Source organism: Syngnathus scovelli, chromosome 6 (assembly GCF_024217435.2).
Source record: "Syngnathus scovelli strain Florida chromosome 6, RoL_Ssco_1.2, whole genome shotgun sequence".
Taxonomy (NCBI): Eukaryota; Metazoa; Chordata; class Actinopteri; order Syngnathiformes; family Syngnathidae; genus Syngnathus; species Syngnathus scovelli.
Window position 1 is genome coordinate 12,612,901 of NC_090852.1, and position 23,128 is coordinate 12,636,028.

Sequence of the window (23,128 nt, forward strand, 5' to 3'; positions counted from 1 at the left end):
TGACGGGCCATCTGCCACCGGGAACAATCCATTAAGGATTGGGGCAGGTCCAAGATTTTTCAAAAACATTTTTCAGCCTTTATTTACATGAATGTCGTGTGTTCCGAATTGGGGGAGATCAGCAGCATCCATGTGGTTGGGTTTATTTTGAGTTTTTTTGTGTTTGTTTGTTTGTTTGTTTGCTTGCTTGCTTGCTTGCTTGCTTGCTTGTTTGTCTATTGTACCTGTATTGAGAGTCATACTACTTACTAGTTAATGTCGATGCCTTATAGTCAATGTATTTGGATGTAATGAGTCAAGTGGAGTGACCATAATACAGGAAAATCACAGCCATGTTTAGATCAAGGTCCCTGAGCGAAATGGATGTTGTAGAAAACCCCATTAGTTTTTGACAGTGCTTTGTATCTGTTGCTCTGTGTCCCGAGGCATTTCCAAATTTAAATATGCAGTATTAATCTGAGATCTCCGCAAGTAAAACGTATTATGTCCTCTGCACAAAGAGCCCGGGGCACAAACTCACTGCGAGTGGGTTCGGTAGGTGGCAGTCGTGTCCTTTTTGCCAGACACATTAGCGGTCCAATCTGCCATACTTACAGCAAAGCTCTTTTCTCCCTTGCTGTCTCCGACCCTGGTGTACCCCCCCCCCCCCCCCCCAATTAAAAATATCTATTTTTGACACAGCATTAAACCCAGCAATAAATACAATTTTGCAGAAAATGCTTCAAAACTAAGTATGCCTCTTGCGGAGCTGCGCAAGTTAAAGTGAGCAACACGTCTACTGAGAAGAGAAACATCTTGCTTCTCCGCTCCTGATTCAGCAGCAGTGACTGAGGGAGTACTTTGTCAGTGGGAGGTAACCCACATAACTGCTTATCAATTCTACGCCTGTCCACTGTGCTGCACCGTCCGGAACACGCTCTGAGATGCTGCTCCACATCACGGTTTCATGCAAGCATCCATGCTCGGACTGCAAACCGGATCTTGTGGCACAAGCCCGAAGCGATTGCAGCCAAGGGTGGAGGAGAAGGACGGATAGAGGGACACTTGAATGAGAAGCTCTCAGTTTCATCCCTCCCCGCGTGTGGATCGCCTGAGTGGATAGGTGAGACTTGATTTTGAGAGATTTACGCACGCGTGGCGCAGAAGTGAAGGGGTGACTCGATCGGGTTCAGTCTGCACATATCAATGCACAGAGGGGAGAAGAGTATTTAATATTTCAGAGCAACAAAAATTCACACGGAATGTTAGAGGCTGGAAAATGTGGAGACTTTTTTGCGCATCCACAAATCTTGAGGGGACAAGACAAACTCTAAAGCTACACTGAGCTGTGCGATCAAATCTATTGAAATTCGGTGGGATATCGACGGCTAAAAGTAAAAGAGCCTTAGTGAGAATTGACATTTGCAAATAGTAGGAGGATATTGTTAAAATATGCCATCTATGGACGCTGATCTGCGTTGAATGGGGTTTTCTTTCTTTCTTTTTTTCAGGATTCAACATTCTGGAAGGTGAACCACCTCTCACATGGGGAGCTTTATCCATATCAGATCTTGTGCATTTACCGAACTGAAGAATAACAAGTGTGCAACTCAGGAGAAGCGCGGGGCATTAATGAGTCGAGCAGTTGCAGCAATGGCACTTGTGGGTCCTTCAACGCAAAGAGCGTCGTGGAAAAAGGCAATATCGGATATATCACCAAAATTTTGAGAGTTATTTCCACATCTGGACTGATGGATGGAATGTTTGTTGCTCTAAGAGTGCTGCTAAATAGCCTCGGATTGTACAACCTCGCCTGAGAATTGCGGACTTTTTTTTTTTTCCATTAATGCAGTTTTTTGTGCTTTGACCAAAAGGCGGATCGATCTCGTAAAGCCTCATCCAGCAGGATCGCTGTCTACATGAACAAGTAAGCTTGATTGTGTGCATGTGTGTGCATGCGTGCGTGTGTGTGCGCGCGCGCGCGTGTGTGTGTGTGTGTGTGTGCCAGCGTGTGGGCGCGCGTGTGTGCGCGTGTGTTATTAGTGTGCATTTGCCTACGTCCCTCTGCCTGTCTCATGTCTCACTATACATCGGCAAATTCTATTAGACATGTCACAGTTGTTAACAGTGTAAAGGAAATGTTAGCGCCTAAACATCAGACTTTTGCAACAAGGCGTTCTTTATGGTCTGAGACGATATGTGATCAATCTTTAGGAGAGCACTGATTTGACAGATGCGAAAAGCTGCACCGCGCTCCTATAAGTCTTGCTGCTTTTCATTCCGCTCCCGAGAGCTTTAGACTCGAGCTCACGTGGGGTGCAGGGAAAAAAAAACCTGGTTTTGCTTTATGGAGAAGTATACAACATTAAGAATCATAGGCACCACCATGGAATTGTTCACTGCACCACGTTGTACACCCCCTGAATGCAAAGTAGGCAACAGCTATTTATTCATCACGCAACCAATCTGCACCAAGACAAATTCATTAGAGTGTGTAATATAGCGGTGTTTTTGTGACTTAGAAATACAATTTGAAATACAATTATGTTTGTATTTCAAGAGAGGCAGCACTGTTGTCACATGACTGGTTGCCTTAATCGTCAGACATCGCTTGTCATGTCGTATTCTCCTGGCATGGCCTGGATCTACACAGAAGGCACTTGTTCTTTGCTTCCATGGCTTGGTCCTTGTGGCGGAGCTGTCCCATTTTGAGGTGCTGAAATAGAAAGCGGTCTTTCGTTTCTTGCAGCAGCATACATTATATGGCGGTATGTTTTAAGATGCATGCCTTCATTGGTCAGTTGTTGCTTCTGAATCTTATTTCACCAGTTCAATCTATCAAACGCGGCTGTGCATTTGGCAGAGTGGGGCCCTAAATGTGTAATTAGATAAGTTTACCGTGGAATATTTTATTTAAATTCATCTTTTGGGTGTAATATATTACTTGTTTGATTGTACATGCACTACTACTCACTTTTACCCCCACCCCCCAGGTGATTCTGAGTATGTCTATCATTATCAGTAAACCATACACCATTGCTGGTGGTAAATACATAAATGGGGATAGCTGTCACATTTCACATAAAGAATGAATCTCATTCACTGTGTGAGAAATATAGAGAGTATCTGTCACCCGCTCAAAGAAAAACTTTGGGTGATGGGATAATATCACTTTGATATGTATTAGAATGGTGATTTTGCTGTTTTTAAGCAATGAGATCACCACCGTAATTCCTCCCCACACACTCACAAGTTTGCAGTTAGTAAAGTGTGGCAGGATGATTCATTGTGGTTCAAAGACAGATGATTCATTTTTCAAAATTGTAGGCCAACATACAAAATGGACGTTCTTTATTGTCAATGAAAACATATTAACTACTTTAAAAAGTACAGGTAATCATGTTATTTTATTATTAGATTAGTGGTATGTTAGCCCTCCATAGTAGTTGAGCAGTTCGGAGACCAAAAGTGTCTTCCTGCTGTTCACACCAAGACAGTGTTCCTCAGGCATATGTTTTGAGTCCTATTTATCTAGTTGTTGCTGTCTGATTCATTTATTGAAAATTGTTCCAGTCAGGAAATTAATGAAGTTGCAAATAAGGAGCATAGTAATGATAATCCGGGGTCATGACATACTCTACTGTATACACATGTTCGCTCTTTTCATTTATTTCCCACTTTAGCCTGTGGCCCGGTTCAAATCGAGGCCAGCACTTTGGGTCATATAATGAAATGATCATTTCTCAAATCGGATTAATCTCTACAAAGCCCATCTTCGAACACCATTAACATTCATTCCTTTCACTGATAGGGACTTGTTTCTATAATAGAGCTACTGCTATATTTCCTATATTCTATACTCATGAACTGTTTCAAGAGGGTTCATTTAATAACAATAGTGCAATGGCATAGATATGTTCTCTGTTCCCCATCTTTTTTTCTTGAGGACAAGCGGATCAATTTGTCAGGGTTGAATGCTGGGAGGAGCTGGAAGCTCCAATGTATGCCGTAGAAAAAATGAATAAGGTGTGGACATGGACAGGATAACAGGATAGGTTGAAAATGCAAGTGCTTTAAACTGATGACAGGGCTGGACAAATGGATCAATACATGTCCAGCATGTGCCATAGGAGTTTATTACTACACCATGTTTCACATTCCCAACCATAAAATACATTTGCAGTAACAACATGATTGGCACATTCAGTTTCTGAAGTCTTTTTTTTTTTTGTAAACTCATACTTGTATGTATAAATGATAAGGCTGTGTAGTTTTCCTAATATTTCTAAAAGTGCAAAGAAATCATTCACCAAACTTAGGTTTAGAGTCCAAACCTACTTAAGACTGTGATTAGACAACTTATGGACCTTTTTTTGAGTTTGTAAAAAACGTAGTGTCATTTTGGGGGGCATGACAAACATCTAGCACGCTCACCTGAAAACACAGGTTAGCATATTTCAACGGAGTCGATGCAAAAACTGCCAACTGAGTGAATATGTGAATAAACTCATTCCTCACTATTGTAAATGTTAAAGTATAACAATTTGAGTGATTACGTCATATGTTGACAAGTGACAGAAGACGAGGATGTACCACGGACTTCACAAAATCAAAATTAGTGTGGTTATATTTTTTAACAAGTTGAAGTGGACAATAGAAGGAATGTGCATATGAATTTTGGTTGCGATCGCTTGTAATTTTCAAACATTTACTGACACTAAAGTTGTTACAGCTCATAGTCAGACAGGCAAGCAGACACTGCTCCCACTTGCTCCTATACCTTGTCAAGGCAGAATTAGCTTCCGACGTCTAAACGGTCAAGATTAGCAGAACGATTCCAGGTTCTTACCAGCTAAACATGGGGCTCTGTCGCAACCTTAAATCTCTGAGCCCACCGCCGACTGCGTAAGCCTGCCACCGACGGTGAGGCATCCAGGAAAACCTCCCGACCGCGTCACCCAATCAGCCACGCAGCGAAGATGCTCCCTGCCCTCTCCGTTGCAGCTGCCTCCCCTCCATCCAGCCGGAGCAGGAGATGCAGCGGTGTATGTCGTGCTACCCCGGTCAGACGGCCCATGTGCATCAATTACAGAAAACTAACTATGAGACTAGCACTCACCTATGAAGCCAATCATGCAAATAAAACCCATTCTATTATTTCATACTATTCATGTTGCGTCATCTGTAAGAGTCAGCTGATGTGATTATGATAAAAGCTCACCTAAATGGATGACAGCTGCACTTCATTGAAAAGAGTGTTGTAGTCAGACTGGTAAATGTTGTTGATCAGTTTATTGTCACCATAAAACCACAAAGACACTCACATCTGAATTTAGCAGTGTAACAAGAAATGATTTTACATTGGAATGAAAAAAGAAGTTACGTCACTGAGCAAGATACTGAACTTGCTCCAGAAGCTGCATCATCAATGTGAATTCTGTGTAAAGCGCTTTGTGGGCCTTAACAGATGGAAAAGCTCTAGACACGTGAAAGACCATTCACCATTGTATAATTAAAATATCCAGCAACCAGAAGAAAGCAAGAGACTTCTCCAACCTGACACAGATGGACACGATCGGTATCTGCATTCGCCCCACTCATTAGTCATCCTCTCCAGCGTGTCCGAGGGAAGAACAGCTGAGCAGGGAGACAGCGGCAGAACATTCCGCAAGTCGATGGATTAATCAATTGGTGTTCCAGCTCACCCAATCCATTTTTGACAATAATCTGGTCGACATCATAAAAGTGCTATTCTGTCATTATAGAGGCCAGGGATCACTTGTTCTTTTGTAGTCTTACCTTCTCCTCTCGGACGACACTCATCATGAGAGCATGAGTGGATTAATTGGAATATACTGTAGATGTGTTTTAACTCAGTAGCCTTAAGAATAAGAAGCTTGCCTGTGTATTTTGCTTTTTTGACACAATGTACGTATCTTTGGGTATTCACATCATTGAAGGCGAAATGGAAATTTGAAAATCAAACAAACAACCAGAAAACACATTTTGTTCGCTTTTTTCATTATTTCAGTCAAGGGCAGTGACCAAAATATGGATGTATCATTTTTTACTATTCATCTCTTTGTTTGAATCAAATAAATTTGTACCTTCCCCTCTAATGCCAGTTTCTCTCTCTTGGCACCGCAGGAATGTCATACAAGGCTAAAATGGAATGGCACCACCCGAGATAGGACTAATGTGGTGACTCTGATAATGCATTTGCATGAGTTCACCATGAATGCCCAAACACTCACCCAAACACACACGTGAAGAGATGTGTATACAAATGCTCTGTGCAGGAGGCATTTTCTCTGCCTTTGGGGCCTTTGGGCCTTTCATGATTAAAGTGCTACTGGCTCAGGTCCACACATTATTTCTTGCTGCTTATTTGGTGGTTGAATTGCAAGTGAAATGGTCAAGAGCTAGTTTGTGCTGCTTCCCATTATTTCCCAGATATATTCAAGTAAGAAATTTATATCCTTAAAAGAAGAAAAGCAAGCAAACAGAGCGGGAGGGGAAGTCCCAAAAGCTGTCTCTATGCCCCTGTCATCTACAATATAATTTACAGGCAGGTGGAATTTGAATAAACAAATTTAAACTGATTTTGGTATTTGCACTATATTAGAGCGATGAGTAGTGTATGCCAACACATTCCCAGATGCTCTTCAAAATGAACGTTGTCAGAGGACACCAGCAATGGGCATCAATCGTTTGCTTTTACTTATTTCCAAATATTCATTCTGCATATTACATTTAATTTTATTCCACTTTCCAGGAGTAGGGTTGAGGGTAATTGAATCCCAAGATTCATATAAGGATCTATTTCCGTGACCAGTGCAAGTGTGATAAATCTGTGCGGTGTCAATCTAGGCAAAAGCAGGCTAAACTTTGTATTTGAAATTGTGGAAATTGCTGCAGTTTAAAATGTCAATTTGTTGCCATTGTCGGTCTGAACGCTGTTGACTTGACTTGCTACTAATAGAAGCATTTTCAAATTCTGTTGGTATTTTTGAATGTCCATGAACACAGCTACAGATAGATAATGTGTGGATTGATGAATGGATAATGAATGGCTACTGTTGGTAGATGGGTAAGGTCAACATCTCCAAGTATTGTATTATATTACCACATGCTCATTACTAAACAAGAACTGATGATGTAAGTACATGATCATCAAAATTAATTTGCTGGATTTAATGTTTTGCCACAGGGCTTGTGCATGTGAAAGCTGAAATACTATTTGCTCTCCTTAAGTGTTGGCTTCTGCATACTCATGGGTGCAGATTGAATTAAAATCAAAGAACCTTAATCTAAACAAATTAATCTATACTTTATTAAAAAGCGCACTTTGGGTTTTTAAGAAAATTAAACGCTTTTATGTGCACCTTATGGTGCGGAAAGTACGGTTCACATTTATCTGCATGTTTATCTGCGCATTTGTCAGTGTCTTGATGGCTTTTGCTCAATACCCACTCACCATGTTAGTCTATGACCCTAATGCGTCATTCATCCTGGCACCTGCATGTAGGCAAGGCTGCCCTACAAAGATAGTTTTGATCTGACATGGATCGACTTTCACGTGATTTAATTCAAGTTGTCTCTATGGTGGCAGTCTGTTCTCACCACTCAGGTCAAGGCCCTGTGTCAGGAGCTATCAGTTTGCCGCAATACTAAATGTGGGGGAGCGAGTAAAGAAATACGCCTGAGTGTAACACCATTCGCCTGGACATATTAGAGCATCTTGCTCTGTATTTGTAGACAGTCTTGATTTTTGTGTTGATGCAAGCCTTGTTCATCGTATTTGGGAATTTGGCGAATGGCTCTGTGCCATGCTGAGCATTACGGTGGACCAAGGGAGCTTTCTTTGACACACCTATGGCGCACCGGACAATTTAAAAACTAGACTAAACATTACACCTGCTGGAAGCAGGTCCATGTTGTGGAGCAGGTGCGGTAATGTGTTTTTTTTTTTTTTTAAACCACTAAACTTGAGGATAGCAAATGTTCTTTTTTTAGTGTATTCAACTCATTACTAGTCATGCAATACAATTTTGTAGTTCAAGAATTCAACATCTTTATTTGGGGACCCACGCACAGAATACTATTGGTTAGCTATCTATTTGGAGACATAGCACCATTTACAGGTAATCTGTCAGCAGTGCAACAAGAATTAATGCTCAACAAACCTTTGCCATTTTTTCCAAACTTGCAGCTGTGTGTCAGAGGATGCTCTTTGTCATGAATGAAAGGGCTGCATTTGATTAATTGTGCTGCAAGTAGTCAAGCGAAAGAACAGAGATATAGGCAATCATGTTTGATGACAATAGTGTGCGCGTGTGTGTGAGAATGTGGATGTGTGTGTTTGTGTGTGAGCGTTTGTGTGTTGGTGTGTGTGTGCGTGCATGTGCCCCATGGCTAGCTCTATGCAGTCTGTGGCAGACTCTTCAGCATTTAGCTGCAACCTGTCTTGTCATTAAAAAAATAAAAAATGGAGCATACTACTCAAACACGTATTTTGTTTCGCTGAATACATTACCAAGATGTGAACTTTTAGCATCCAGATATTTTGTTTAATTTGTTTATCCAAATAAAACACATGACTGTTAATGTGTTTTATAGCATATTAGTGATTTCTTTTTTTTTTTTTTTTTACAAAGGATATGTAAAACAGTAAATCTCGGAAGGCACTCTTCAACTTTAACTTCGACTGAAAATTCATTACAACAATATATTCAACATAATCAAATGAAGAATGAACACACAATTAAAAATTAACATCAACATGAGTTCATTTTACTTTGTCAAATGAGCTATTCCTTTGGTGACCTGGATTCTTCATCAAAACAAATGTTCTGCCAGAAAAGCAAAGAAATATTATAAATAATAGAAGTAATAGAAATAATAACAAATTCTAAATTCCACTGTCAGATTTTATTTTCTGCTTGTTTTTACTTGTACTTCTACAATGCAAGATTGGTGTTCAGCAGCATTTTCACATTTGTAATGCTGCCTGTATATAGTAAGCTCTCCCAACCATTGTGAAAGTGACACACGCACTGTTTGTATTTTTTAATGTGTGTATTTAGAAATTCAGTCTGACAGCCCAAGTCTACTCTGACAGATTGAGTCTTCTGATAGATATTTCTATTTCCTTGAATTTACCAATATTTTGTTGTCAATTCCGTTCAAATTCCGCTTACAATCCTTGTATTCCTTCCACCTTGTCCTGCTTGATGCTCTGGTGCCCCATGTCCCCAGTCAGAGCAACGAGAGCACGCTCTGGTCACTACCAAAGTGTGGCACCCTTAATAAACAAACGGCTCATTGCAGCTTTGAATACCTGAACAGTTGGAGTATAGTAGAGTGTGCTAAGAATGCTTTTCCAAACACATCCTTGGTATCTATACTTTATGATCATACTCAATATCTGATTGATACAGATGAGCGTATTACTATAGAGATACCGTGCAGAAGCAATACTTCTATCACAACAGCCTATTGTACTCTATAACCAATTTCTCCTTTGTAATTTATTTATGATGATTGCAGGTTCAGGCAAAAAAAAAAAAAAAAAAGTGATATCCTGCCAATAATTTCTTATTGACGCTGAGAACAAGATGAAAATACTGTTTTTTGTAATGAACTGGGCTCGGTGCACTGACTCATCTGATTCATCCATCCGATGCATAAACAGCATCAAAGAAAGCACCTTTCCCTCTGCACGGGATTGGCGTGACTTTATGTATTTATTTTATTTATATTGATGTCTATCACTCAGCCTTTAGATTTATTCCTGATGATCCATGTGGCGCCCATCATTGTGTCCCATTTGAGAAATCGGGCTTGCTGTCAACCTACATTTTGTTTATTGTCACTGTGTGCCTAAAACATTCTCCAGACAACACTACTAGATAACTTTACATCATCCTTCAATTGAGAGAAGGCTCTCTGGGTAAATCTGAACCTGCTTGTTGTCTATATAAATGTAAAAGAGGTTCAAGTGACCTTCAGGGTAAAGACGCTCCCTAGTGATTGGAAGAACGTAGAAACCTCAGATCAGATAGTGAGAAGGTGTCACTATTCTGCCTTACTATAACTGAGGTGCCCTTTAGCAAGCCGATTTTATTATCTCATTATTATATTGATATATACTGTCCTCGGGTTTCATATGCTAATGAGATCTTGAACTCAAAGTGACTTCTTAAATAGGCAATGAAATGCAAATGTCTGAGAAAATAAGCTCTGATAACTGTATTACCCTGAATGCAGCACAATTCTTATACTGTGGAGACCACACGCACGCACTTCTTAGGTTCAAACAATCGTCAGCATTCAGAGTATGGAAAGATACTTGGGCACCAAATTACACATGACTTTTGAATATGGCCGACCACAGCAACATAAATTGAACATGGATTGATGGATTTTTACCAATCTAAATAAGAAAACATCCAATATGGAAGGTGATATTTGACCTTTATGTTTAATCACACCAAAGGACATTTGGGTGATAATTGGTCTCTCTATCTGTGATTGTGTGGTTTGATCATGTCCTGCTCTGGAGTCTGTTCCAGTGATATACTGATTATGTATTGCGACAAGGGAGCATTCCGGTGTTTGTGTTGACTGCTAATTGGGCTCCAGTGTAAAGACTGTGTCATATTAATGACCCAGATCCAACTCTTGGTAATATTCATGAAGTGTGCAGCATTGCCTTTTCTCTGTGAACCTGCACAATACAGAGCTTTATAAGTGTGTTTATTGTATGTGTGGAACAATCGTTTCTATTGGTGTTTAAAGGTGTGGGTGGAAAAAAGATAATCACTGCATGTACGTAGGTCTCATCTTAACTTCAACCTAGTGTGTCTCCGATAAGTGGGTAGAGTGTTTGCTGTCATTACGTCCATGATGTAGGTGTCCTATTCTGTGAGTGATGTATAAAAAGGTGAGCTTGTGTTATTTACATGAACTGACAACAGCACTACGGCAATTGTCTCTATTTTGTCATATTACATTACGAAAGAGACATGAATTCTTCAAATCAGCCACTCTCTGTCATGCTTAACAGCTGTGGTGTGTGAGTGTGTGTTTGTGTGTGTATGTGTGTGCGCGCGAGTGCATGTCCGCATGCGTATGTCAGTTTAACTTAAGAGGGTCTTCTGTATCTAATAAAACAGGTGGTATTCATTAGCATGCTCTCGAGGGATTCCTGCATTCTACCAAGTCTTATCACACCCGAAACACGGTACTTCTCCTCTCTGAGGCTATATTCATTTTATTTATGGTTGTGATGCAATGTAGGGTGTTGTCATTGAAGGAGGTCAAATGAATGCAGCGTCCCTTGTGTTGGAAAATGCATGGCCTAAACCTCTTAAGGAGCCAGTACATAGTCAACTTTATGCCTTTCCTTTATTTACGATTGGACATTATGTATTAATTAGAATACATAGTTTGTACCAAGAAGTAAATGTGCCAGATTTTGCTATATAGCCTTGTTTTTAATCTGCATATGACATATTTGACTTCATCTAGCTCTGGTCCTTAGTGCTATTTAATGGGAGAATTTTACTTTTCATTACTTAGTTTCTCCTAATCTTGCTGATTGATAGGAAAGACACTTTAGTTGCCATTCATTGTGATTATGAGAAATTAATTCCCTCCTCCCTTCTTGTCGTCTCCTTTACTCATTTTTTAGAACAATCAAACAAAACATTATTACACTTTTGGAAGAATTTTTAAATACCTCTTTTCCCTGATTGGGATTTAGCTTTGAACCTTGTTGGCTAATTGAGTTTTCTTGTACAAAGCAAAATGATGCATAAGAAATTAGAAGTGTTTTCCAAAGACAAATTAGATTTTAATGAAGAATGAAAGCGGTATTGGGGAGTCTTTGGCTCACTGTAGTAATTCAGCACAGTAAGCAGGTAGCGTACATTCATTTTAGTCATTTAGGAATGGTAACTATCAATCTGTATAATGAATTGCATAAGTCCCATTTTTCAGTGCAAGTGCAGAAAGTATATCCATCTGTGTCAAATATGCAAATAGAATTGGATGATCAAAAAGAGAGCAACCACTTTTTGTTTCCTTCCTCCCAAAAGAGTCTGTGATCCCTGTCCTGAGAGACAAGACAATAGAGAATTTTGTCATATTGAGGAGAACAGATTCAGTAGTTTATTGGAGATTTTCTGTGCTTTGTGAGAGGAGGATGAGGGCACAATTTGTCACGAGAATGCTGCGCCATTTTCGGTCCCATTTATTAGAACATCAAACGGATCAGATAATTTGCAATTGCAGCCTCTGCAAAATGCACTGTAATCCAAATTAATTGGAGCACTGCTGAAATATGATCATTGGTCAGTGTTCATTGTTTCCCTACATCATATGTAACGGTATTAAACAATTTAACAATTAAATGTAACCGTGTATTCACATTCGCAAAGTTACATTAATTTGAAATTACACATTTTATTCATCTCTACCTGTTGTGCTTAAAGAATGGGATGTCAGTTGCACTTAAGATCTAATGTTGGTGACTATTGTGGGTCTGACTAGTTCTGGATAGCCTTAACGTGCTGTTTTACATCATAGGGGGCTCTTTGAACCATTCTTTGTCTGGTCACATATGTAAGACATTTGCTATGAATGACACTACCAGGAGCATAAAGCTCCAAACAACTCAGGTCGTAATATCACTGCACCACACAAACCCTTCCACCACAATAATGTGATCGCTCAGAGATGACGTTATGTCATGTAATGATGCACCTATTGTCTGCGAATACTACTTTTGCTATCATTATGTGAGCATGAAAGTAGCTTAACTATTGAAAATCTGTTGAAGAAGTTGAGAACTTTGACACTACTTAGTTAAACCAGTTGTCACTTTTGCTCTTACTGCTGTTTTTGGTTACGTATGGAGCACAGCACAAGAACTCATTGTCTTGTTTTAAAACTATTAAGCATCACGCAACCGGTTGCCAGCCTTGCGATAGCATTTCCATAACTTGACAATTGATGCCTGCAAGGATTTCTGGTAGATGATTTGCTACAGATACAGTTATATAGCCGACCTTAACCAATGTATATTGGGTGGTATGTTTGTCATCCCCAACTTTAGTGTTTTCCTGCTTATATGTGCTGTATATTTGATTAATATGAGATGAATACATTTTAATATTATAGTGTTAGATTTTTCTTTTTATCCTTGTTAATATTCCAGGCACTGTGAGATTAATCACACAAAGCACTAAAGCAGTGAGGGGCAAAGAAGAGTAATTGTTGTTGAAAATGGAAGGTACATTAATTTTAATTTAAGCACTGATGCAGTGCACCCGAGATCACCTTTGTAGAATCAGGACAGCATGTTATAAAGTGGCAATGAACAAACGAATGAATAGAACTTGCTATAGGCACATTATTTTCAATTTCATGCCACTGTAAAATTTCACCACCACCTTGAGCATGTTTTTTAAGACGCACTATGCTATCTGTTTTAAATTTCTTCTGTGGTATTTGTGGTCACTGCAGCTTTCGGTGTCAGATATACTGGGGAGCAGCGAGTATATACGTGTGAAGAATTTGAAATGTAAAAAACACTGGATAAAATAAGGTGCAATACATTTTTCTTAGTGCTGTATGATTATGATTCTTATGATATTTGGTGCATTTGAAGACAGTAAAATATATCTACAGATTTCCCTAAGGCAAAATAATGCAATTATTTCGAATCATCTCATAAAACCTTTTATTTTTTTGTATCAAACTTTATTCACGTTTTTTTTTCCAAATCCCTGTAAGTGCTTTCTAATGAATTACTATCATCATCGTTATTATCATTATTGTTGTCAATATTATTATTATTAGTAGTAGTAGTAGCAGTAGTAAAAGAAGTATTTTTTTATGTGGTGCTTTATTTTCGGTTTATATTGTGTGGTAAGTGCAGAGCAGAGAGAGATTGCAAAAGAATCTGTCTTATAATCTTCTATGGTTGCGCTGCTGTATTTTTGCAAAAATTTCATATCTGAAATCTCCCCTAACTTACTCAACGGCTCATGGTCTCTCAAATTCTCACCACTATTCTATGTCCTACATATCTGTCTTCTTCAAAACTAACATGCTTTATGGAACTGGGGATTCTGAAATTTCAGCACCCAAGTGCCTCATGTAAAGGGAAAGAAAGCTAAAACAATATGCTGCTGCTCAAACATGCACGCAAACAGGCCAGGCTCAGAGGCTGAGCTTCTGGAAAAAGCAAAGCACAGCAGTGCTATTGTTATCACACAGGGGGAGATTAGCGTTGATGGCTGTATGTGAGCTACCAGGCTTGGCTGGTGTTCTGTGTCGGATGCTAACCCAGCCCACCCCTGCTGTCACTGGTGCCATGTCACAATTAGCCAGAATAGCTGTGGGCATGAGTTCTCGCCCTGGTGGCAAATGTACTCTATCCTTCTCGAATCACACAGATATCACCACTCTGGAGATCATTGCCGGCATAATGAATACTGCCCTAGTTTTCACCTTTCAGATTATATTCTGTGCCAGAATCGGGAGTAATAGCCTGCATTGTTCTTTGCTCTAATTTCTGAGGCTAACAAGCTCACAGTAGACACAGTCATCCCAAAGTGAATCATTCATATAAGGTAATTTATGGCTTTTGCTATCAAAACATACACAATGAGGCAGGGTGTGCTCTTTTCTTGTCTTTCTTTATTTTTTTGAAGTTATTCTAATGCATTGTCTTTTGTTCATCCATCCATCTATTTTCTGAACCGCTTCTCCTCACAATGGGTGTGCTGGAGTCTATCCCAGCTGACTTCTGGTAGTACCTGAACCGGGTGCCAGCCAATCGCAGGGCACACAGAGACTAACAACCATTCGCACTTGCACCTAGGGACAATTTGGAGTGCTCAATCGGCCTACCAAGCATGTTTTGGGGATGTGGGAGGAAACCAGTGTGCCCGGAGAAAGCCCATGCGGGCACGGGGAGAACATGCAAACTCCACACAAGGAGGGCCGGAGGTGGAATCGAACCCGCACCCTCCTCCACTGTGCGGCGGACGTGCTAACCAGTTGCCTTTTGCTGTTTTTTGTAATTAAAAATATTGACAAAAATGATCATTTTGAACACTGAACACGATTAGATGTGCAAAGATAGACAAGAGTCTCCATGGAACACAACCGTGTCCTCTTTGCCCTTCTCTCTCTTGTCCGCAGTCATCCTCTGCAATCTTTCTCTCTGTCTATATTAGGCACTTCTGGGTTAATCATTCCTAGAGGACACCAGTATTAAAAAGTGACACACATTCTTTCTAGTGTAGACACATTAATACATCACAGACAACATAATATCTTGAAGACCAATTGTGAAACTCTGATATCAACATGTTTTGTTTCAGACTCCTCTGAAATCCTTTCACTTGACCTTATTCCCCATTTGTTCCCCATTTGCCCCTCCCTTCACTTTGGAATGAACGCACACGACTCTCTGATGTTCACATTATTATTTAACATTTCTTCACCTTTGCCAACATCCTTGCTCCCCATTTTGCTCTACTGAGTCATGAGCCCCGTGGGAGGCGGGTGCTCTAATTCATTTGTTTGCATACGGGAAAAATGTCCAGCTCTGATGGATGGCTCTGGCTCGTGCGCTCGCCTCTGTAGCCCAGGGTTTACAATGGAATTTGCTTAGAGTCTCTCAAAGGACTGCATCCTCAAATAGAGAGGGATAAATAAAACACCCACACACACATGCTGTACACACTGTTGACTGACATGTAATTTTCTCTTTACAATCACATGTATGCACATGTACTACACATCAGATAGATACTCACATCTACTGTTCATTGCATACGCACACACTGGGCCTAAACATGAAGAAATTCACTCTATAGCTATTTAAGCCACATTATATATTCACTGACTGATTGTGTGATATTAGAGAAGTAACCATTAAAGTCTTCAAATGTCCTCTCACAAAATCCATTAATTGCATAGTCCAATTGATGTCCAAATTAGTCTGAATCGTGAGGTTTTTAATCAGTGAGGATGCAAACAGCTATGTGACGTGACTGCGAACATTAAGTCATTCTTTCTATTGCACTCCTCATCTCAACAACATTAACATGCACACACACGCGCTTATGAGGACTTTACAAAAATAATAATAATAAAATGGCTGCCAGCTGAACATGTTTTTCAGTTAGAAGCTGAAGCTCAACAATTTGTCTGCCAGATTTTAGTCAGAAATGTTTGAGGGTTTCCATGGGTTTCCAAGAATGTGAAGACTAGTTCCTTTAGAAATGCTGCACGTCTAACATTGTGTGTGTGCATGTGTGTGTGCGTGTGTGCGTGTGTGCGTGCGCGTGTCCGTGCGTATGTGTGCGTGTGTGTACGTGTGTGTACGTGTGTCAGTGTTTTGTCTATCAGTTGAAAGTTTGAGAAGAAATGTGTGCCATATATGTTTTGTCCACTCAGAAAAAATCGAACATTCCATTAGCTATTGAAAAAAAAAAAAACAAACTCACTGTAAAGCCTTTTTGACTACTGAGAACAATAGAGCAAAAGTAACAAGGGACTGATGATAATAGGCCAATAAAGTCATTTGTGATCAAAGTGAAACCTCCAATATTTCAGTGTTTATTAATGGTTGTACAAGTATTATTGATTTTTACCATTGTAATATTTAAAATTTAGAGAGCAGTAAAACACTCTTTAGATGCATTAAATAATATACCGTATTTTCCAGACTATAAACTGCTACTTTTTGCACAAGCTTTGAACTCTGCGGCTGGCGTATCTATGGATTTGTCGTGATTTTTGTGATGTATAATACACATGTAATACACTGTGATGTATAATACTTATACACTCATTAGTAAAAAGGACCACTGTTGTGTGGCATCGTTTTGCTGGGCGAAGGGATATGTGACCAGACATACGGTCACTGGGGGAAAGAGTGGTGTGTTGATCACATGTCCGTCCGCCAAGCAAATAGTGGTGCACAATTGACACGAACAAGAGACAGAATGAGATCAAGATGGACATTACTGAAGAAAGAACGTTTTTATAGACAAGCCTTCATTATGGGGGACAAAAGAGATGCATATGATGCCGCTTTTAAGTTAAAGGCAGTCGATTTGGCTCGCTGCTGCATGTACTGTAGATGTTTCCTCCAGCCACTAGAGGGAACTGGGCTATGGTTGTGTCACCCTTTTTTATTTTTAGCATTTGTGTTCCTGTCATCCCTGGAGCTTTACATGAAGCTTGTATCACATTACCAACTTTACCCCTGTAAAGTGGTCCCATTTTATTTATTATTGGTTGTGTGTTGCTAGTGTTCCCTGCACATTAGTCTGCTTTTAGTGTAAAACTCAAAGGACAAAGTGTCGTACTTTCCGGACTATAAACCGCTACTTTTTGTACAAGCTTTCAACCTTGTGGCTTATAGTACAGTACGATTTATCTATGGATTTTTCATGATTTTTATGATATTTTAAGAGGATTTGTTTTGTTAATACCGGGACTATAAATGAGGATATTTCATTTAAAACACTTGCGGCTATAGTCCGGTGAGGCTTATATATGAACAAAACAGGATTCCCCTAATTCTAGCTGGTGCAGCTTATCAGAATGCAGGTGTGATTTATAGTCCTGGAATTACGGTATGTTCAAATGTCCATACATTTTTCCTCAACAGCTAACTTATTATACTGAAAAAATAGTTTTTAAGTCTCTGTGCATTTAGACCTGAATAAGAGACTTTCTAGACACACACTAGAAGTGAGAAGGCATCACCAGCTGTCGCATATTGATGGTGTGTTGGTGGCATACCAGCTTTGATTGTACAGCTTGTAGCACTGAACGCTTCAGCCTCATCTGTTATAGGATAAGTGTTCCAGATCAAACCAAAACAACATCCTATCTCCTGAGCAAATTTGAAACAAAGGTGCATCTGCTATGATATGTGATTTATCCTTCCGCTTGCCAAATTAAATGCACAGGCCTTTGAGACAGTTCTGCATCTGTCTCTTGGCAAGGCCAAGACATCTGTGACTCTGTGGGGTGAACGGCAGGCACGTGGCAGGGGACATGTATTTTCGTGGTTCATTTCACCCCTGCTCCCTCTGTCCGTCTTCCTCTCCCTCTGCGGTCATGATTCATTCTGAGGCAGAAATGCAAAGCTTTAGTTTGATCGCGATAAGCCAGGAAGAACCAATACCATTTTGAGAGAGACCATTCACACGCATTTTTTTTTAACATATATTAACTCATTATTATATAAAGTAATGAGAAGCAAGACCCCAATGATTCGCCACAACTGAGAGGGGATGTAAGTCTAACAAGAATCCTAAGCCTTTTTAATGAACAACCAATCCGAATGAGTATATCATGTGAACATCAACGTAAAACAAAATGCAAAATTTGCGTGGAATATATGAACCTATAAAGCAAGTAATTCATAAGAGGTTTGATGCGTCCCCTTTTTTTTTTTTATGTCTGGCATAACTGAGCCCCAAAGCGCAAAACATTATCCATAAATGCATGATTCAATGAGTTTGGTGCGGAAGATTTTGGGACTGTTCCTGTTATGTAATCACCGGTTGTTCAAATACCTCATCCCTTTGTGAGAGTTTCTTGTTCAGTGTTCTGTGACCTGCAAACAACATTTCTTGGCATTTTGAATTGAAATGGAATTGGATGTATTTCTATTTTCCTATACCTGACACTCCTTAATAATTCATCTTAATCAGTCATATGTTTATCAACATATGAGTCAAATATCAACTCTACCTTTCACGGATGTAGCGTAACCACAAGGAGAGTTCCGCATACAGTGTCCTCGTGGTTACAATGGCTGCCTCACAGGCAGGATATTTTTTGTGTTTTTCTGGGGGGGGTTGTTTGTTTTTTTACAAATACAAGGGGTTCAAGTATGTGGTTTAAAAAAGGGTTATCATTCAAACAACAGGCTTTTTACAAATAAAGGCTTATGCATTAAAGATCTATGTTTGAATACCTGAACGGCGCTCTGGAGAGAAAGCTTGTTCTTTCTGTGCTAGTGTGAGTTCTCCAAATTGCTCTCAAAATAGAGAGGTAAGGTAGATTGAACACTCCAAACTGCCTACAGTTTGAATGTAAATGTGAATGGTATTTTTTTTGCTATGCGTTGGTACCCAGCAATTGACCTTTAGTCCAGAGTGTGCCACCCTCTCATTTTAGTCCGGACCCCAATGAGGACAAGCAGCACTTTTCGAAGTATATAACTGTTGTGTGATATGAGGGAAACCACAGAGAAATCAAAAGCTCTTTTTTTTTTTTTTTTAATTCATGATTGGAAGTTAATTTATTAATTTTTGGTTCTAAGACTACATTTATGTTCTCGAAACATGCCTGCAGACTTTGGCATGTTTTTAGGCTCTGTTGTGAATTAAAACATACTGTGGCAGGAAATGTGAGTGTGGAAAAATAAGTGAATAAGTCTTGGCATTCTATCCACAGTAGCGGCATATTTTGGGGCAGCAGTAATCTGTTTGTTTTTTAAAAGAATAAATAGAACTGTAGCATTTTATTCATGTAAAATTTCACCATGCCAACTGGCCTGGCAGTGCTCTCTGAGAAAAAAATAGAGGCAAATTATAGCTGCTGTCTCACGTTTCACATTCCACTTGGTGTATCGCTCAAAGACACACAGCTACAAAATCCACATGGGGGTACACTACATGCTTAGATGTCCTGTTTAATTTCTTTCCTATTTGTAACCCACAGAGTTCAGCCACTTACACAGTATGGAAACCTACTGTTATTGAGTGTTTAATTGGGTTGATGTCATAAGTTTGAAGAGTAATTGTTTAATGACAATGTTCTGGAAACTTAGATGCACCGTTCTGCATGGTCCCCTATTGCATGCAACTATCCACTTTTATTACAACACAAACCATTTTAACACCTTGTTTTTGAGAATATCAGGAGTGTAATTTTATTCCACTTATTATAATTATTTTACACTTAAATTTATTCTTCGTGGGACTAAACACTGCTTTTAACTCTGGTTGTTGCTCAAGGGTAATATGGTGCAATATATTCCACGCTACTTTTTTTCCTATTGCCATTGCAGTGGACGTTTTGACGAATGTGATGGCATCAAGCCAGCTCATGTTAAATCTATAAGTACTGTGAGCTGGAGTATATTGGTTCTGTTTTTATTAATTTGCAATGAAACTTTATTGCTATTTCATTACGATTTTTAAAATTTATTTATCGTGTAATTCCATTTGGGATAGAGGGACAAAAATAAAGTGCACTTTAGAGTCTAATTAATGCTGGCCTCGCTGCAGTTCTGCATCCTCAGCAGCCTTACTCCTTAGCCGAAGGTGGGAAATGCCATGCGGAGGGAGATATATGTCAAGGTGAAAGTGTAAGAAGAAGGAGGACAAAAGAGGCAAAAGCCTAAAGACCAACAAGATGGTTTTCATCTGTGGTGGAGGGAAAATGTTTTTTTTGTTTTGAGTTGGTCACTTTTGTTTCTATTAAAATAATATCATGTACAATAATGCAGTGTTTCCCAACCTTTTCTCATTCACGGCACACCTTTTCATTGGAAAAAATCTTGATGCACACCATCAGCAAAAATCTGTTAAGTGTTACACCAGCTTCTATATTTAAACTCGTTATATTACAACAAAAGACGTAAAGTTCTATTCCTACATATGTACGTATGAAGCGTTAAACAATTGAATAAAAATAAATACTAAATATTCTTCAAAATGTATATCTTTTTTAAATAAAAGTGACAGTTTTTGAAAAAAGGTTTTAGACAGTGTAAGGAAGGTCACTTTTAAAGACGCTCTGCTGTTCTGACAGCGGCCGAGTGGCTATCACAGTTGAGATGTCTCGACTTGACTGTGTATTTTATGTTGCTGAAAAATGAACAATCCAGGTTCTCCGGTTGAACTGCATGCTCTGATATCCGTCAGACCACAAACGCACCACAGCCATCATAGTGTCACTGTTAGTAAAAGCACACAGCAACACACACATAAACTGAGTATGTGCCAATGCAAAACAATCAGACCGACACAACATGGAATCTTAAGATTCTCCGATTTGCCAGGCATGCACGATTAGCAAGTGGCTGACCAGGCCTTGCGCGAACTGACCAGTGGTTTGGCGATCCTGTTTACAATGTGCTCCGTAATTAATGTTGGATAATTTCCCACGGTACAGCTGCGGCGCACTAGCTGGGAAACACTGCAATAATGAATAGTGCTTCCGTATAACCCTACAGAATTAATTATGCAAATGATTTATCGCATTCACTCACACATTCTCCCAAATAATGTAATGTCATTACTTCTCTTGTGTTTTGTTTTTTAGATAAACATGGCAGTTGTAAACTGTAGGGTATTGGGAGCCAGGTAAGAATTTCTACAGAGGAATGCTGTCACTCAAGAGTGCGTCATTGCAGCAACACTGTCATCTTAATTGTGCTTTTGCTGGGAACATGAACCGAGACGAGTTTAAGATCGTTACCAAGGCTTTCTCCACTGGAAGTATAAGAAGCCACATTATATACTTTCTGCAGCAATCTTTATTTTTAGTATCTTGACTTTTTACAGCTCTGGGGAACCTCCCAAATGGCCTGAATGTAAGGATGTATTTGACATCCGTGTTCATTAAGAGAAATTGGGAGGAGAAAGGCACGTTTCCATGAGCTCCCATGACGACACAAGTGCGCCCCGACAGGCCACAGAGATGTAGCTTTGCAAAGCTTATGTAGCATCATTCTCGTCCGCCTAATAATTCACTCCGGTCCTGGTGGAGTAAAGGTGTCAGACAAGACATTACACAGCTGTTTCATCCCCAACGCAAGGCAAGGAATGATGAAAGGAAAACACCAGAGGGGAAGGACAAGTGACTTTTTTTTAAATAACTTGAGTATGGTGGGGATTCTATTAATGAAGAGGACTGGGATAAGAAGCTGTACTTCCCACACAGCAAAAGGCAATCCTTGGAGGAGCCCAAGGAACTACTCGCCTTGACTGCGTATGGAGAGAACCAAGGAGGGCTCTGCCGACCACAAATGTATGAAGCGGAAGAAGACTGACTGAAAGGAAAGCAAAGATGGCATCGGGAATGAGCTCTCTGTCTTTCTTCTCCTCTTCTCCCAGTGAGACAGTGGCAGTTCTCTGGTGAAGATCAGAAAGGTGTGAGATAGAAAGTAGGGGGGGAGACAGTAGCCCCCAGAGAAAAGATCTCCAGTCATGAATTCCACCGGGAATCCCTCTATCAGTGCTCACTTTCCATCATACGTTAAAAAATAAATAACCTCTTCAGTCAGCCTCCTTTGAGAAGTCAGCTTTCCCCAGGGGCAGGGTTCACTTTCCATGTAGTTATCGCTCTGCCGTCCCTGCTCATGGCGCCTTTTTCACACTCTGACATGCATGAGTTCTATGGATATAATTCATCCATATTGTATTGTATCCTTATTGCGCTTGTAGGCTGCATTAACACTTTGGCCCAGACCAAAGTTAAAAATTTGCAAACACGGTAGGCTATCAGATTCTCCTTTGAGATTAAATTTATCATCAAGCTGAGACTGATACGTATCATAAATTATTACAAAACAAGGCTAAGATGTAAAAAATGGTTACTTGTTTTCCTACTCTTTCTTCCTCTTTGTATTTTGGCAGTCTGTATGACTTATGGGCACACGCCGCTTCTCACAAGTCAGTCTTGGTACTACACCAGATTCCCAGTTTGTGGGAGGAGCCTCAGAATTGTTAATGGAGAGATCATTTTGTGTTTGCTGTGCTGTGTTGCTGTCATCTTGAATACACTGCATACTTTAAGCATTCTAAGAATACGCATGCTGTCTTTCTGCTCTTAATGCATCAGGGTCACTCAGAAAATTGGGATGTTTAAACCCAATTTAGGATATCACAAAATAATTCTAAAACTGTATTTAAATAGTGTAATTACCCATATCTTAGGTCTCAGTCCTTGTTTGGTGTGCTACTTATTTGAATGATGGATTTTCCACTTGATCAAATGAGAGAGTCATTGCACTCAATTACATTCATACAGCGTTTGAGTTCAAGACAAGAATTCATAATTTAATTTAATTTAATAACGTTCCATCCTCCTG

The 23,128-nt window shown here is 39.7% G+C and overlaps 1 protein-coding gene across 1 annotated transcript in view; it reads left to right on the forward strand.

The window, feature by feature from the left end:
- Nucleotides 1-790: 790 nt before the first annotated feature.
- LOC125970359 (leucine-rich repeat-containing protein 4C) overlaps nt 791-23,128 on the forward strand; it is a 40,427-nt gene continuing 18,089 nt past the window's right edge. The window contains exons 1-2 of the mRNA XM_049722546.2: nt 791-1,102; nt 1,491-1,906. The gene's annotated coding sequence lies outside the window, so the exon portion shown is untranslated. The remainder of the gene's footprint in view (nt 1,103-1,490; nt 1,907-23,128) is intronic.